The sequence below is a fragment of the Molothrus aeneus genome, chromosome 11, assembly GCF_037042795.1.
Source record: "Molothrus aeneus isolate 106 chromosome 11, BPBGC_Maene_1.0, whole genome shotgun sequence".
Taxonomy (NCBI): Eukaryota; Metazoa; Chordata; class Aves; order Passeriformes; family Icteridae; genus Molothrus; species Molothrus aeneus.
In genome coordinates, this window is record NC_089656.1 from 2,288,840 (window position 1) to 2,303,450 (window position 14,611).

General features: G+C 43.9%; 1 protein-coding gene across 1 annotated transcript in view; it reads left to right on the forward strand.

Annotated features, from left to right (window-relative positions):
* Positions 1 to 2,701: 2,701 nt before the first annotated feature.
* The window catches only part of GARRE1 (granule associated Rac and RHOG effector 1), a 63,192-nt gene continuing 51,282 nt past the window's right edge, over positions 2,702 to 14,611 (forward strand). Inside the window, exon 1 of the mRNA XM_066557267.1 lies at positions 2,702 to 2,772. The gene's annotated coding sequence lies outside the window, so the exon portion shown is untranslated. The remainder of the gene's footprint in view (positions 2,773 to 14,611) is intronic.

Here is a 14,611-nt window from a genome sequence, read left to right on the forward strand (position 1 = left end):
ACATTGTTACATTTTTTTGTTTAAACTGTGCACTGATTTCCTTCCCTTCCAAATCAAGGGAGGTCTTGGAAAGCACTCTTCTCTTATATGTAACATCAACGGAGAAAACATAACTGAATACATTATTCTATGCTGATCTACATAGGACTTTACTAAATAGTTAATCATACTACCATCTTTCAAATAGAATTCACAAAAATTTAAAAATAGACTACTCATTTTAAATATTGCATTGTAAGACCTCAGAAAAATAATTTTAATGTACAATGTCACAATAGACACCTACACCACATATTTTCTAGCCCTTGAGAGTTTCTTCTTTATTCTTCATTGGTTATTACACACTCTGTTGAATTGCATCTTTTCATGCCCTGTGTATATCAGGAAGTGTGAACTTCCTATTTATTTCACAGTCTGTCTAAAATTCCTGCCATCTGGTAAGACATATTAACTTTGAGGCTACAATTCTTACAAGTCCTTTGTGCCTTTATGCTCTCAATCTATAAATTTAATCTGCAGTAAATTTCAAATGAAATATCTGCTCATTAGAGATAGTTATATGCTAAAAGATGTTATACAGCACTGTAAAAAAAAAAAAAAACAAAAACAAAAAACCAACCACCTTATCTACATATAAGAATATGTAAATATATCCAGGGAGTCAGAATAAAAAATATTCTATTTGTGTGTAACTCCACTGTTAGTGTTGACAGAACCACTTTCTGCACACTCCACTGAATACAATTAAACCAGTAGGATAACAAAATAGGAGCAGGTTTGGATACCTGCAGATAGTGAGAAAGAACACAAGAGGAGAGGAGAGGGAGAGGGAGAGGGAGAAGGAGAGGGAGAAGGAGAGGGAGAGGAGAGGCAGCTCCGGGGCTGTGTTCTCCTGCTGCAGGCTTGGCTCTGCCCAGCCTGACCCAGCCCCAGGGGGGCCACCCTGCTCCCCCTGCTCCCCATGGCCAGGAAATAGGAGCATCCCTAAAAATACATCTCTGTTTGTGTGTGTTAATATCTTCCTCCTCATCCCTGAAAAAAATCCAAAAGCAAAACAACACTAAACCAAGAAAACGAGGAATTTTGGGGGGGGGGGGGGGGGGGTTTAGATTACTTTTAGGTCTTGCCTCAATATCTGTCCTGGAAGGAAGGAAAATTCATCCCAGTACTTTATTTTGTCTTTCCCTTCCTCTTCAGCTTCTTTTGACTCCCTTTACACTCTGTTTTTCCACTTCATAGCTATACCTTCTTCCAAACAAAACCTTGTTGAAACCTCATCAGTCTGTCTATCTTTTTTTTCCAAAATCAATGTCTCAGCGACCATTTAGTTAAAAGCAGAAAAAAAAAGGTAAAAAATTTACCATCTCCAGCCCTTTATTGTACTCTTCCAGTACAAAGAATACTCAACACCTCTCTCTCTCTCTCTCTCTTGAAGGAACCAACAATATGACAGCCTTCTGTTCCCTTGTGTCTTTCCAAGTATTTCCCAGGTATCTCTTAATTTGAGGACTAAATTTACTAGGAAGAGGCATGCTTAGTAGACATACAAGAATCAGAAGGGTTCAGAGGGAAGGCACTGATGAGGAGCCCGGTCTGCCAGCAACCATCTGTTCTGGAGAAGGAAACAAAGCCACAGATTGCTCCCAGGCAGCTCCCCACAGACGCTACTTGAGGACTATTTCTAGCTTGTGGCTAGAAGGTGTCCAATAAATTGACAATTTCACTTCTTCCCACAGAGTTTTCTGATTAGCAGCACTGAAATTACTGTTATTTTCACTTGATGAGTATCATAGCCAAGTGTGTGGGTTTGGGGTTTTTTGGGGGGGAATGAGAGCCAGATGATTGGATGCTGAGCCCTGTAGGCAAAAATTTTGCTTACATGTATTTTAACAGTTTTTAACTACTCTCCTACTACTACACATTGCCTTATTTTCTAACTTTACTAGACATTTCTGTACATCATTAAATGCTTATTCCATTTAGAAGGTAAGATTCTAAATAAGTCATAAAAATGAAAAGCAATCACCTTTTACTAAGGAAGACAGGATTAACAGAGACTCTTTATGTAGAAATAGGATTTGAAAATACATCATTTTTTACAGCAAATTTTTCTGTGTAAAGCCTGCATTAAGCCTGAGAAATAATATGAAAGCAGTTTAAACTCACATCCTAGACCAGGCCTATTTCTCAACAATTCCTAAAGCCGGTAGCACCATGACAATTATGTCAAAGGGATCGGTTTGGGATGATGTTTGTGCGTTTTACATAATTCCCAAATAAATGCACTGAACACCGGTGCTGAACCCTGCAGTTTGTTCAGCAAGTGACTTTGGACAGAAAAGGAATAGAGAACTTTGCAGGTGCCGCCGGCGATCTCCACCTCGAACAGTTCTCCTGAATCGGGACGCTGCATTTGACCCCAGAACAACACAGTGAGAACCCTCACAATTTTAAGCTCATGTAAAATATTCCCTGATTAATTCATCCCCCTCTCCCTTTTTGTGCCGCTGGGCCGCCCCTCGGGCTCTTCGCCCCGCACCCGGGGCCGGTCCCGGGCTCTCCGCGCCCCCCGCCCGGACCCCGCGGTGCCGGTGCCGACCCCGCCGTCCCCCCGGCTCTGCTGCCCGCGGCCGGCACCGCCCGCCGCTCCCGCCGCCCCTTCCCGCTGTCACTCGCGGCTCCGCCCGCCCCTCGCCGGCCCCTCCCCGGCCCCGGCGGAGCCGCCGCCGTTTCCGGAGCGCTCGGCGCGGGGCCCGGGGCTGTCGCGGGCAGGTGAGTGAGCGCCGCGCCGACCCCGCCGAGCCCCGCGGCCCGGCCCGGCCCCGCCCGCGCCCGCCCGAGCCCCGCAGCGCGGCCCGCGGGCCCGGCCGGGCGGGCACCGGGCTGGCAGCGCCCGCGGCACCGGGCGGACGCGGCGCGGAGGGCGGCAGCGCCCGGGGCAGCCCCTGGGCCGCTCGGGAGGCGCCGGCGGGGGCTGGGGCCGGGGGGAGCCCTGGCCGGGGGGAGGCGAGGCGGCGCTGCCGGTTCCCACCGGGACCGTGGCCGCGGTGCCCCGGCGGGGCCGGGCCGGGCCGGGCGCGGTGTCGGGGGCAGCCCGGGGCGGTGTCGGGGGCAGCCCGGGGCGGTGTCGGGGGCAGCCCGGGGCGGTGTCGGGGGCAGCCCGGGGCGGTGTCGGGGGCAGCCCGGGGCGGTGTCGGGGGCTGCGGCCGCCCCCCCGTGACCCGTGTGCGGGCAGCCCGGGCAGCACGGCGGGGCCGGGACTGCGCCTGCGGGAATTCCTGCGCACCTTCCTGCTCCACGGTGACCCGGGGCGCCCGCCCGGCCCGGCCCCGCCGGCCCCCGGCGCTGGGGCGGCCCCGCCGCGCGGCCTCTCCCGGGCGGCGCCGGCCGGAGCTCCCCGGTACCGCGGCAGCGGCGCCGCCCAAAGCCCGGCCGGGCTCGGGGCCCCCGGGCCGCTCCGCGCCCCCCGGGCCGGGGCCTGCGGGCAGCGGCGTCCCCGGCCGCTGCAGGGGCTGCGTACAGATCGTTCACCTGATGCGAGCTGCGAGTGCCGCTTGTTGTTGCCGAGCCTTATGTTGTGTGCATATGGTAGCTGCCAGCAGAAGAGGATAACGCATTTTGGGCTGTAGCTTAAAACTTTATCAATGCTCCCTTGCTTCTGCCTGCTTGAGGGGTTTTATTCGTTTGAGCAGAGAGGAAATGGTAGAGGTATGTATTTGTCGGGTGAATGTCGGCTTAGGAACTTGAAAGCAGTTGGAAGGTCTTATTTGTTTGTTTTATGTGAGGTTGTAAACCCTGTCAGAGGTATAAATTGGCCGTTATTATTATCATTACTGATTTTATAGAGGCACAGATGTCTGGGTGTTGTGACGAGGGCCATACCTCAGTGGTGCGTAGCTGCAGTAAACTTGGTGTTACCGAGTGGCTCCTTCGGAGGCACATGCAGCTGGCACGGGCTGAGGCTTGGCTCCCAAAATGGCACTGCATCTGGAACTGCCTTGGACAATCTCTCATCTACAGCTGCTGGATTTTCAGGCTATTGTTGCTGGATGTTTCTGTTTCCTCAGCTCAGTGCTGTCGGCAAATAGGCAGTGGTGCCCTTGAGGAGCTGTATTTGTTTTCTGTGGGCACCGTCGGCTGAAGCTCCCCTTCCCTCACCTCTCTGAGGTGTGTGCTATGTGTTGTGTGGCTCCTGGCCACGTGAAGCTTTTGGTGTGCAGCTCATGGGATCAGCAGTGTTGGCCCATTTTGGTATGTGCACAGGTGCTGTTTGTGCATCATGAGTACCAACATGATTTTGCACTTGGCTCGAGTCTTCTACTGGGCAATGTTTTTACAGAAGATAAAGCTGGACCCTTCTGTAAAGAATGCCAAGTTTTCCAGGTTCAAGACTTGCAGAAGGTTTTTCTTTCTTCCTGTATTTTCTGTTCTTTCCTTCCCAGCAGACCTTTCTAAGTATTTAATGTCTGGTTGTGATGAAGGTGTGTTTTGTGTTCCTGGTGCTTGGAGAAGCCAGGCTGGAGCAGCTCAGTGCCACTGCTTTCTTTCCGTGCCTCTCGTGGTGCTGCTCCCTCAGTCGGTGTAAGGCAGGCTGCTCTCATTCTGTATCAGGGGTTACTCAGGGTGCTTAGGAAACTGGAAACAATGCGTACAGGGAATATTTTTCTAATTGAAAGTCTGTTCTGAGACTCTGAATTTTGGCTAGCAGGTAAATGATCCCTCATAAAATGTGATAAGGCAAGTGTGTGCTACCAACGTGTCAAAGTGAAGTCTGGGTTTCTTCTGCTTCTTGGGTGTCACCTTGGGTTTGGTCACTGGCATCTTATTTTTCTGAGGGTGTGCTGTCTCCAGCTTGAGATCTTTATTCCCCACTTCTTCCCACTATTTATTATTTTTCAACACTCCATCTGCCTCAGCATACAAATGGCGTCCAGTTTTTCTTTGCAACAAAACAATTGTATTTTTCTGTCCTAAGTAAGCTTTTCTTTAAATCTGACACTGACAGTCATTTTAAGTGCTTACACTTGCCTTACTCAAAACAGGGTTATGTCAAGAGAAATTGTGCTGCTGCTTTTGTTTATGTGGTAGTACTGTAATAGGAAAAGACTTGTTCTTGGTACAATGAATGCTGGTACACCAGAAATCCTGCTAATGATAGTGATTAATGGGTGCTGCTCAAAATAGCTATCACTGCTGATATGACTAATTGTGCTGTATGAAAAGAGCTCCTTTATTCCCAGTAATCTCAAGGTGTTTCTAGAGTTCTAGAGAAGTGTCTGATCAGTGCAGATAGGTAACTGCACAGGGAGATACAGAACTTGCTGGAGTGTGGCAGCTCTCGGGAGCTTGCTGCTGTGCTGCAGGACCAGTCAGGGCTGAGCATGAGTATTTTCTTGTGGTGATTGTAGGTAGATAGAATATTATTACTGGAATTGGGTGTTAGCCAGTGCAACAACCTACGTGTTGCAAACAATGCCAGGGTATTGTCAGGAGCTACAGAAGGGGTTTATGTTGAACATGAAAGATGACATTTCCAGCAGCATGGGTAACCTCATCACAGGGTGCTCTGCTGGGGCTGGCTCTGAGGGCAACTGGCGCTGCTGCACTTGACAAAACTCTGTGTTGTAATTGCTCTGCTCCTCCTAGAGCTTGGTGATGTGTCTGGATGCCCTGCCCAGGCCTTTGGTGACAAGCTGGAGGCAATCCCATGCTTCTGGGCCACCGTGCATTCCAGGTTCTGTTTGGATTTTGTATGTGCTGGACACTTAGTGGGGACTGTGGATCTAAACCATAGGAGGTCCTGTGTCTTGATACCTGTAAAATCTGAAATTCTGGCTTGTAGGATGAAAAAATGTATTGAAAATTAAGTAGAATATGTTAAAGATGGGTTTCACACTCACCGAGAAGAAGCTTGAAGTTGTGTTTGTTGCACCTCTGGCTTTGTGTTTCTTCTCTTCTGCTGTTCATGTACCTCAAGACAATTTTACATTAGGAGCTGTTTAGACATTTGTCCTTTCAGCCATCAAAGAAACCCTTAAGGTGTGTGTGGGGGAATAGGACACATTCCATTCACAAATTCTGCTTTGCAGGTGAATTGCCAATTTGGTCTGATAGGATTCCAGTCTTGTAGTGTTCTGTGGATAAACTGGTTTAGTCCAGTCCTTGAATTTTGTCCAAATGATGATTAAAACAAGGAGAGAAAAAAAGAATTTTAAAATAGAACTTCAGAATGATAATTTTGGTGGTAATGAGGTGTGTTTCACTTTGAAGAGCTCTAATGTGACTAGACAAATTGTTTTGAGAACTGTGGTCTTGGAGTTTCAATCTGGTCTTACCCTGCTGTAATTAATGAATTATTGTGTTGGTTATTTAAGATAAATTTTGGGGAATTGATCTGTGTGATTCTGTTAAGGTCACAAGCTTTGCATGAGGCAAACCAACTTCCAGGGATTCAGGCTGGAGTGCTTTGGAGTAAAAGAAAAAGGAGTGAGTGTGTGTGAGAAAAAGCAAAATAGAAGGTTTAGAAATGCTGGTCAAGCCTTGAAGAATGACAGAAAAGGGCTGAAAAGGGGAATGCCAAGGAGCCCAGGTACAGCTGGGGGAGCCCTGGGATGTCTCTGAGGGTAGGGGTGGGTCTGAGGTGGGAGTAGCTGGGGCTCTGTGAGCCTTTCAGGCATCTTTGAGAGGCTGTGCAGCACGCCAGGCATTTTCCCAGCTGTGATACTGCATTCCATCGATGGCAAATTGGCTTCAGTCTGGTGATAACACACGGCAGCTTTTCCAACTCCAGTTGGAAGTGTGGTATTCTAGGACTTGGCTTTGAAAACCATTTGCACTAAGGAAATAAATATTCTTCCTTCTAAGGAAAGCCCTCGTAGGAGAACACAATAGCATTGGCAGATAGAATTTTTGCTGTATTAGCTAAAAAGCAAACCAAAAACTTAAAAAAAAAAAATTTGCTGTAGAGTAACTGTCCATGTTTTACTGCTAGGGTCACATTGACAAAATAATGCCTTAGGAAACATCTTTATAATGCATCCCTAAGTTGTGACCAATTCCTGCTTATGTTTTTAGTAACATTTTCTCCCTGATATATCTGATGAGTATTTTCCGGTTTAGGCTAGCTAGATTTTCATTGTTCCTTCTTTGTGATCTTTTGTTGCTGACTTTCCTAAGAGTTTTCTGCTTTTTCAGGTGGTTGGGGGTGTGGGGTCAACGGGACTCTGTGGTTTATCAAGCATTATTACAGTGGGGTACTTGTCAGGCATTAACATTTTCTGGTAAGCATTTCTGTACAACAGCATTGCAAAAGATAGATTCTTTGGGAAATTTCAACAGGAGAATTCTTCCACCACCCTGTCGGTCACTCCTCATGTTGAGCTATTCTATTTTTGTTCTTTCCTGACACTACCTCTGTGCTGGTTAGAATGCTGTAAGGGAACATGTCAACTGGCTGTTTAATAGCAATGTTTTAGGTGTGACTCTTGTTTAGTTGTGCACTCAAAGTTGACATTTAAATGGTACTGTCCAATTATAGAAAATTCCTCGGGCTCTGTGTCGTGTACTCTGCAATCTGGAAGCAGAATAAATCTCCTTAACCTAAACAGCTTCTGAATGTAAGAGAAAGTTTGTTTCCCTTGATAGAAATAATAATTTTGAACTTAGTTTCTTTAATGCTTTATTTTAACACGTTTTGGGAACTCTAAAGCAGAGTTGTAAAGGACAGGGTAGGAGAAGAGCAGGAACAAGGGACTTCCTTTTTTCCATTTCTCCACAGGCATCTCTAGTGTGATTCATTCATGTGAGGGTTGTCTACCAATGAAATTTATCTCTAATCCTGTCAGTAACTGAGTGTTTTTAGTTTCCCAAGCAGATTACCTGACTGTCATAACTGGTATGTTTGCGAGTTTCTTGATGGTGTTGGGAATTCCTCTGGATTTACTGGGGTAAAATTAGATCCTCTGAAGCGTGTCCACTTGATTTGTCTCATACCAGGATATTCAGGGCAATGATACTAGGCATTTTTAATGAAATTGAACTTCCTGCTCTTCTGTACGTATTACAGAAGTTGGCTGTGTACCTGAGAACACTTTGAGTCCAAACACAAGGACTTCCCTGGAGAAAGATAAAGCACCTGAAGGTCTGCAGCTCACATTCCAGGAAAATCTGGAGATCTTTCCTAAGAGTCTAAGTACAAGGTAACATTTTTTGAAGTCCCTTAAAAATATTTGTAGCTGGTAATCTCATCCTGAAGAAGCCAGCTATTCTTTTTATATGATCATGTAACAAAACTGCTGAAAAGCAGAGAGGGCTGTGGGGCCTAGGAAGGACACACACAGAAACACTCCTCTTCTTGAAAGACTCTTCTCGTGGCTGCATCCTCCTAGCTGCAGTGACAGCCTGGGGAATCACAGGGGAAGATCACAGTGGGTAAATGTCATTCTGTGCCACACTCCAAAAGATTGAGGAACGTAACCTCTTTCTGGTGAGTATTTCAAAATGTTTCTCAGAATGCTATTTGCAAATCTTGCACCAGATGGTTTTGTATCGTGTGGAAGGAGGAAGGATACAAGGAGGAAGAGGGTACCTAAAAATGTTATTCTTCCAGTTCTGTGTGTTCTTCTTCAGGGCAACTTCAGTGTAGGATGAGTTTGTAATCTGCAAATACTCAGAAGAAGCCGTGTTTGTCAAATGCAGGTAAAAATGAATGCAGGTGTTCATTGTTTGTTTGAGGCCCCTGTGTTTGTAAAAGATGGACAGATCCTGAGCAGAGAAGGTACTTGGTGGGAGAGGAGAGTAGCAATGCTGCTTGTGTGGAGTGCTCTGCAGCTCTTGGTGCAAGCAGGAGTTAAGGCCAGGTGGTGTGGAATAGCATTGACTCAAACTGTGTGAGGACACTGTTCCAGAGTCCTGCCTCATCAGTGCATGTTTCTGAGCTGCAGAATAAACTTTATTTAGCCTCTTACCAAACACATAGTTAGATATTTATTTGTGGTTTTTCGGCTGAGCAATACAACTTGCAAATAGTTAAATAATAAGGCAATAAGATCGACCCTTTCTGCTGTATGAGATAAGCATTTGCAAGCAAGTGATGCAATCAAAAACTTTAATATGATGATGAAAAATAGATCTTCTCCTAAATATGCATGTATTCTTTAGGAAAAACAAAAACCTTTAACTTACTAAATAAACAGAATGAAGAAACTTGGTAATGATCAGAATTTTGTTTTACTGAGTTCAGTTGTGAGTGGTGCAGATGACACCAAGACTGTTGTTGGCAGGAGAGCAGAGGTGTGAGTGGCTACTTGGACATTCCTTATGTACAGAGAGCAAACTGGACATCCTTCAGTAACTCATAGTGCAGTACAAATAAATTGTCCTTCCACCAGTGTGAATAGGTGCACATCTTCTGATAGAAACAAGGTCAAGGCTTTGGTAGTGTTACACTTGTTCTGGCTGTTTTTAAAGAGAAGTTGGTCAAGTTTATGTATACAAGAGCAGGGTAGGTCAACCAAAAATTAAATTTCCTAAAGTAATGCAAGTGTATGTGAACTTGTAGTTCCGTTTTTGTTTTTTCTGGCTTATTTTTGTTTCATGCTGATGAAAATTGTATGGAGTCCTGGAAAGAAATGTCAGTTATTAGAACCAAACCCTGAAAAACAGAGCATGGTATAGCAACATTCTGCTTTTGGGAGCATGCTTGGTTCTGTATTAAAATGTTGGAGAAGTCCTTACTCAGAGGAGTCTTTCTGTCTGTCTTGTATTGCCTTCAGAAGGAGAATGAAAACATTTTTTTGAGCAATCCTATTAGATCTTATAATAAACTTCTTTGTGTAAACATTGCAATAATTTCCAGGGCAACAGATTGTGATGTTGAATTCAGGACTTTGACCTCATTCCAGGCCCAAAGGGGAGCAAAGCTTGTAAAGTTTTAGGCAGGTATTACAAAATAACTTTGGTAATTAGCAAATTTTATATAAAACTTGGCTGTGAATTTAACACAGCCTTGTTCATACCTCCTTCTTAGCAAAGATATTCTACAGATCCAGATTATCAGTGCTAATTTAAATGTTGTCTTTCACATGAATGGCTATTTCAGTTTTAAGACCAAATGCTGGGTTGTGGGCCAGTGTAAGGTCTGGTTTGGCAGTCTCTGGTCAAGTGCACTTAGAGCTTTTTCCATGTGGAAAAGTGGTACATCTGCCCTGTGCTATTTTGAAGTCAATCTGTTGCTTGCTTTAGTGGTTAGAAAAGCTCCTTGACTGGTTAAGTGAATCCATTGCTCTGCAGATGTTTCTGGATATGAAATCTGTTGAAAACCACTAATGATACATTTTTTGGTTTTGTATAGGAATGTTACATTTTTGTGGTGATGAATTGGTATGATAGATTAAATCTGTCGTTGACACACAAGATTTAGGGAAATGTTTTTTGGGTAAAGTGCATTTTCTTCCTTTGAAGATGCAGCAGGAAAAGAGCTTGTTTGGGTTTTTTTTTTTTTTCTAATCTTAGTTTCTGGAATGGTTGGGTGGTAGGAGGTTTGACTGGGGTTGTCTGATACAGACAAACAAATGAAAAACAGACCATGGTTTGCTCTGTACTTGTGCTTCTGCTGAACATGGGTTAGAAGATGAGAGCTCCTGTGTGTGCCCTCCTTTTCCATATTTCAGTGATCATCAGGTGCCTGGCAGATGCCAGGAGCTGTCCCTCAGGAGGTGCCAGGTGGGTGCTGTGTATTGGGGTGTTTCTGGAGGCTGTTCTTGCCCAGGTGTGTTAGGTGAACACCATGCTGTGGGAATTTCTCAGAGGAGCTCCTCTGCCTTTAAAGGTGCAGGATATAAGTTTAATTTGCTCTTAAACAGCTGCACAGTTTGTTGTTTGTGCAGTGCATTGATGGGGGGTTGTGACAATTTGCAGTGATTTTTACACTAAGCTTCTGAGGACATGTCTGTAGGTTGGCATGTTGCTGTTCTTCAAGTTCCTCTATCCTTACCCTCTTATTCATGATTCCCTTGCACTCAGGGGGATTATTGATGGAAATGTCTGTCTAGACTGCCTTCTCCTCTGTTTCAGCATCTTTTGCTGTGTTTCACTTGAGAGGCCTTCATGGCCCTTGACTTTATGCAGTGTGAGAGATGAAGACTGCTGCTGGTTTTATATGACTTGACTTTATATGACTTTATATGACATTTGGCTTAATGTTGTAGTTTGTTCTTTTTCCTGGGACATTCACATTTTTATGGGGCTTTTTTCAGCTTCACATTGCAGCCAGTGGGTGCTTTTCTCTGTCTGATGTCATATGTTGTTACTGGTATTTTAAGTCACGTTCTGAAACAGGAGAAAATGACATATTTCAGTCAGCTGCTTTCTGCTAAAAGGTTGTATCTATATTTTGTTCTGAAATTGTTGTAGGACAGATGAAGCAGTTTCTTTCCAAAAATTCTTGTGCTTTCAGGGAGGCAATATATTGTGTCTTCTTTGCATATGCTGTTTGATATATTCTGGTCTGGAGCATGAGTTTTCTCTGCTGTGTTGATTGTATTTCGCTGCACATGAAATGAAAGACCAAGAAAAACATGTCTAATATAGTTTACTAAATTTTCTACACTACATAATAATGCTCCTTTTCCTTTTGACTTAAAGCTTTGTAGTGATCCAGTCTTCATAATCATGAGTGTTCCCAGGAAGGTGTCCTGTGTTTTGATTCAGATGTTCAGTGTGTTGAAGAATAAATTATAATATGAATTCAGGGCATCTTGCATATTGCATCTATGCTAAATATTTTTCTCTAAAATGAATTCTAATGTGAGCAAAGTTAAACTGGTATAATTTGGAACAGTAGACTTTAGGCAAAATTGGAAGTAGCTGTGTGTGAATATTGATTATTGTGCTCAGTAGCATGTGAAAAACCTCATCGTGCCTCAAAGCACTGTTGCCTTAGTGGACTTAAAATCCTTTATTTAGCTGTTGCTAAGGATTTGTGTGGAGGATTTTTAATATTTCTTCTTTTACATCACACCATTGACCCAAGTGCTGTAGCTCAGTGGCTTTCCCTGGCCTTACACTGTCACAGGCAGGTGGTGCTTTGGCCAAAGCTTGGTGGGTTTCTGTCTGACACAGTCCAAACCTTGGGGTCTCAGGGGAACCACTTCATATATTCTGAAAAAAAGCAGGGAATGGTAATTGCAGCTGCAGAATAACCCTCAGAGGAGGGAAACACTTGACAAATTGACTTACATGTGTCAGTGTGTGTGTCCTGTGTGTCCTCAGGTGTAAGATGCCTTTGTCTTAACTGCTGGGTGCTCCAGCACAGCAGGTCAGGTACTGTGCACCTCTTTGGTAAGAACCAGCATTTACAGGACTAATACTTCAAAAGTGATGCTTTGTAGATGATGTGAAGGGAAGAACTGGTTTTTGTTTTCTCTGGTAAATGACTTTTCTTAAAGCTGCTGCTCCATGTTCTTCCCTATGGAAGATGCTGCCTCATGCTGGGCTGGTGGTGAGCTGAAGGTTGTGTGCCAGGTACTTGTGGCTTACTTGCACTTACACTGCAGTGCCTCTCCTCTTTTTTTTGTTGTTTGTTTTCTTTTCTTTGTACAAAATGTTGGGTTTTGTTAAATATGAGAAGAGGGTAGTAAGAAACACAGCAAAGCAACTGCTCATGGTCATGAACTCAATAAGTAATTGAGAGAGACTATTCAATGTAATCTTTTAGGACTACAAATATTAGGTAAAAAACTCTTTATGAATAACAAGATTAAATCTGTCACTATGACAAGAGAGAATGTTCTTTGCTGAGGGGGGGTAGATTTAGATTAAATATTAGGAGGAAATGATCCCCTGTGGGGGTGCTGAGCCCTGGCACAGAGAAGCTGTGGCTGCCCCACCCCTGGAAATGTCCAAGGCCAGGTTGGATGGGCCCTTGGAATAACCAAGGATAACTGGGATAGTGGAAGGTGTCCTACCCATGGCAGGGCTGGGATGAGATGGGCTTTAAGGTTCTTCCAACCCAAAACATTCTGTGAATTCAGGATAAGTCAAGTCAGGTATTTACAACATTGGTGTATGGTAAAAACCTCCATGCCACAAGATTTTTTCATTGATGCTTTTTCTTGAGTAGTTATCTTCTAGGTGCTTACTAGTAGAGGTTGCTTAATTTAACATTGAAATAGTTTTTATTAGTAGTAAATAAGTGTCAGTTTGGACTAATAAAAATCCATTGTTGTGACCAAAGTGTGGACAAAGAAATGACCCCTAAACAGAGTGTATGTTTCAACTTCAGAGACAAATGCCAGCATAATCACCTGAAGAATATGAAAAGCAGTCCATGGAATAATTTTCTGTTTCAGACAGAGAATAAAACATTAGCTCTAAGAGGAGCTAAGGTTCCATTTTACAAGTGACTCTGCTGTTTAAAATGATTTTCTGATAGGCATGCAGCAACTCAGAAAGCAGCAGGATGCCTCACTAATAGCATTTGAGAGCCCTAAAATATAGTTTCATCTGAATTTTGAATATTGTTATATTGATATGCTGTGAAAAAAACCCATCAGTTTCATTGCCAGGCACAGAATCATCTCCATTTTTTATGCTGCTGAATCCAGTCACTGTCCTTTCCCCCGTGCTTATTTTTGTTCTTGCTTTTAGTTATATTTTTTTTTCTTTCCTGCTTTAAACTTTAATTGCCATATAAAACTCTCCTGATTGTATGTGTTACATAGCAAGGATTGGAATGTTAGCTGAAAGATGGGGAGAGGAATCTGCCATGCTGAAAATGCAAAAGATTTCCTGTTATTGTTACTCAGTTTGGTGCGGGTTAGTGTCCCTGGGGCAGCTAAAGCACTGCCCAAACTCTCCTTGCTTCATGGAAATGCACAAGTGGTAGCAGAGGATAAAACCCCTTGGTGTATCCAATAATACTCTGATTGTGGTTAGTCCCAGTTCTGTCCTTAGAACACATTGTTCCTAATAAAATAAATGCACAAAGTGGTATGGCCTGCTCCAGCTGCAGAGTGTTACTGGATGCTTTGAAGGAAGGTAATTATTTGATTTATTTCTAGACTTGAAATTTTGAGAAAATGTCTCATTGAAATCCGACTCCTTCAGTGGGCAGAGCATGCATTGTGCAGTGTGCACGTAGCAGGCATTGTTAGGTACATGCAGGAAATCCATATTTTGTATTGCTGTGGGTAAAACCAAATCTATGAATACCTCAGTGTGTGGTAAGGATCCTTGTCTGATGCTGTGGGGTTTAAGCTGGCTGGAGTTAATCTGAAAGTAGGGAAAAGAAATTGATGATGGATCAATGTTGTTGAATTGGAAGTAAAAAAGCAGGATATGTTTTTAGTGTTCAGAATTTGCAGGAAACTCCAAACTTCACGTTATAAATAGAAATGCAGAAAATAAATGTGGCATCCCTATGTTTGTGCATTATAGTGTTCCCTGAGAGGTTTCTACAGATAGATATTGTGGATTATGTAGGATATAGATACTGTAATTGCCTAACAGAATAGTTCTAAAAGCAGAGCAAAATCCTTGCAGAGCTGTAGAAGGAAGGAGTATTGGTGCAGTAGGAACACAGCTCCCTATTTTTTGCCATCTTAGCATGGTG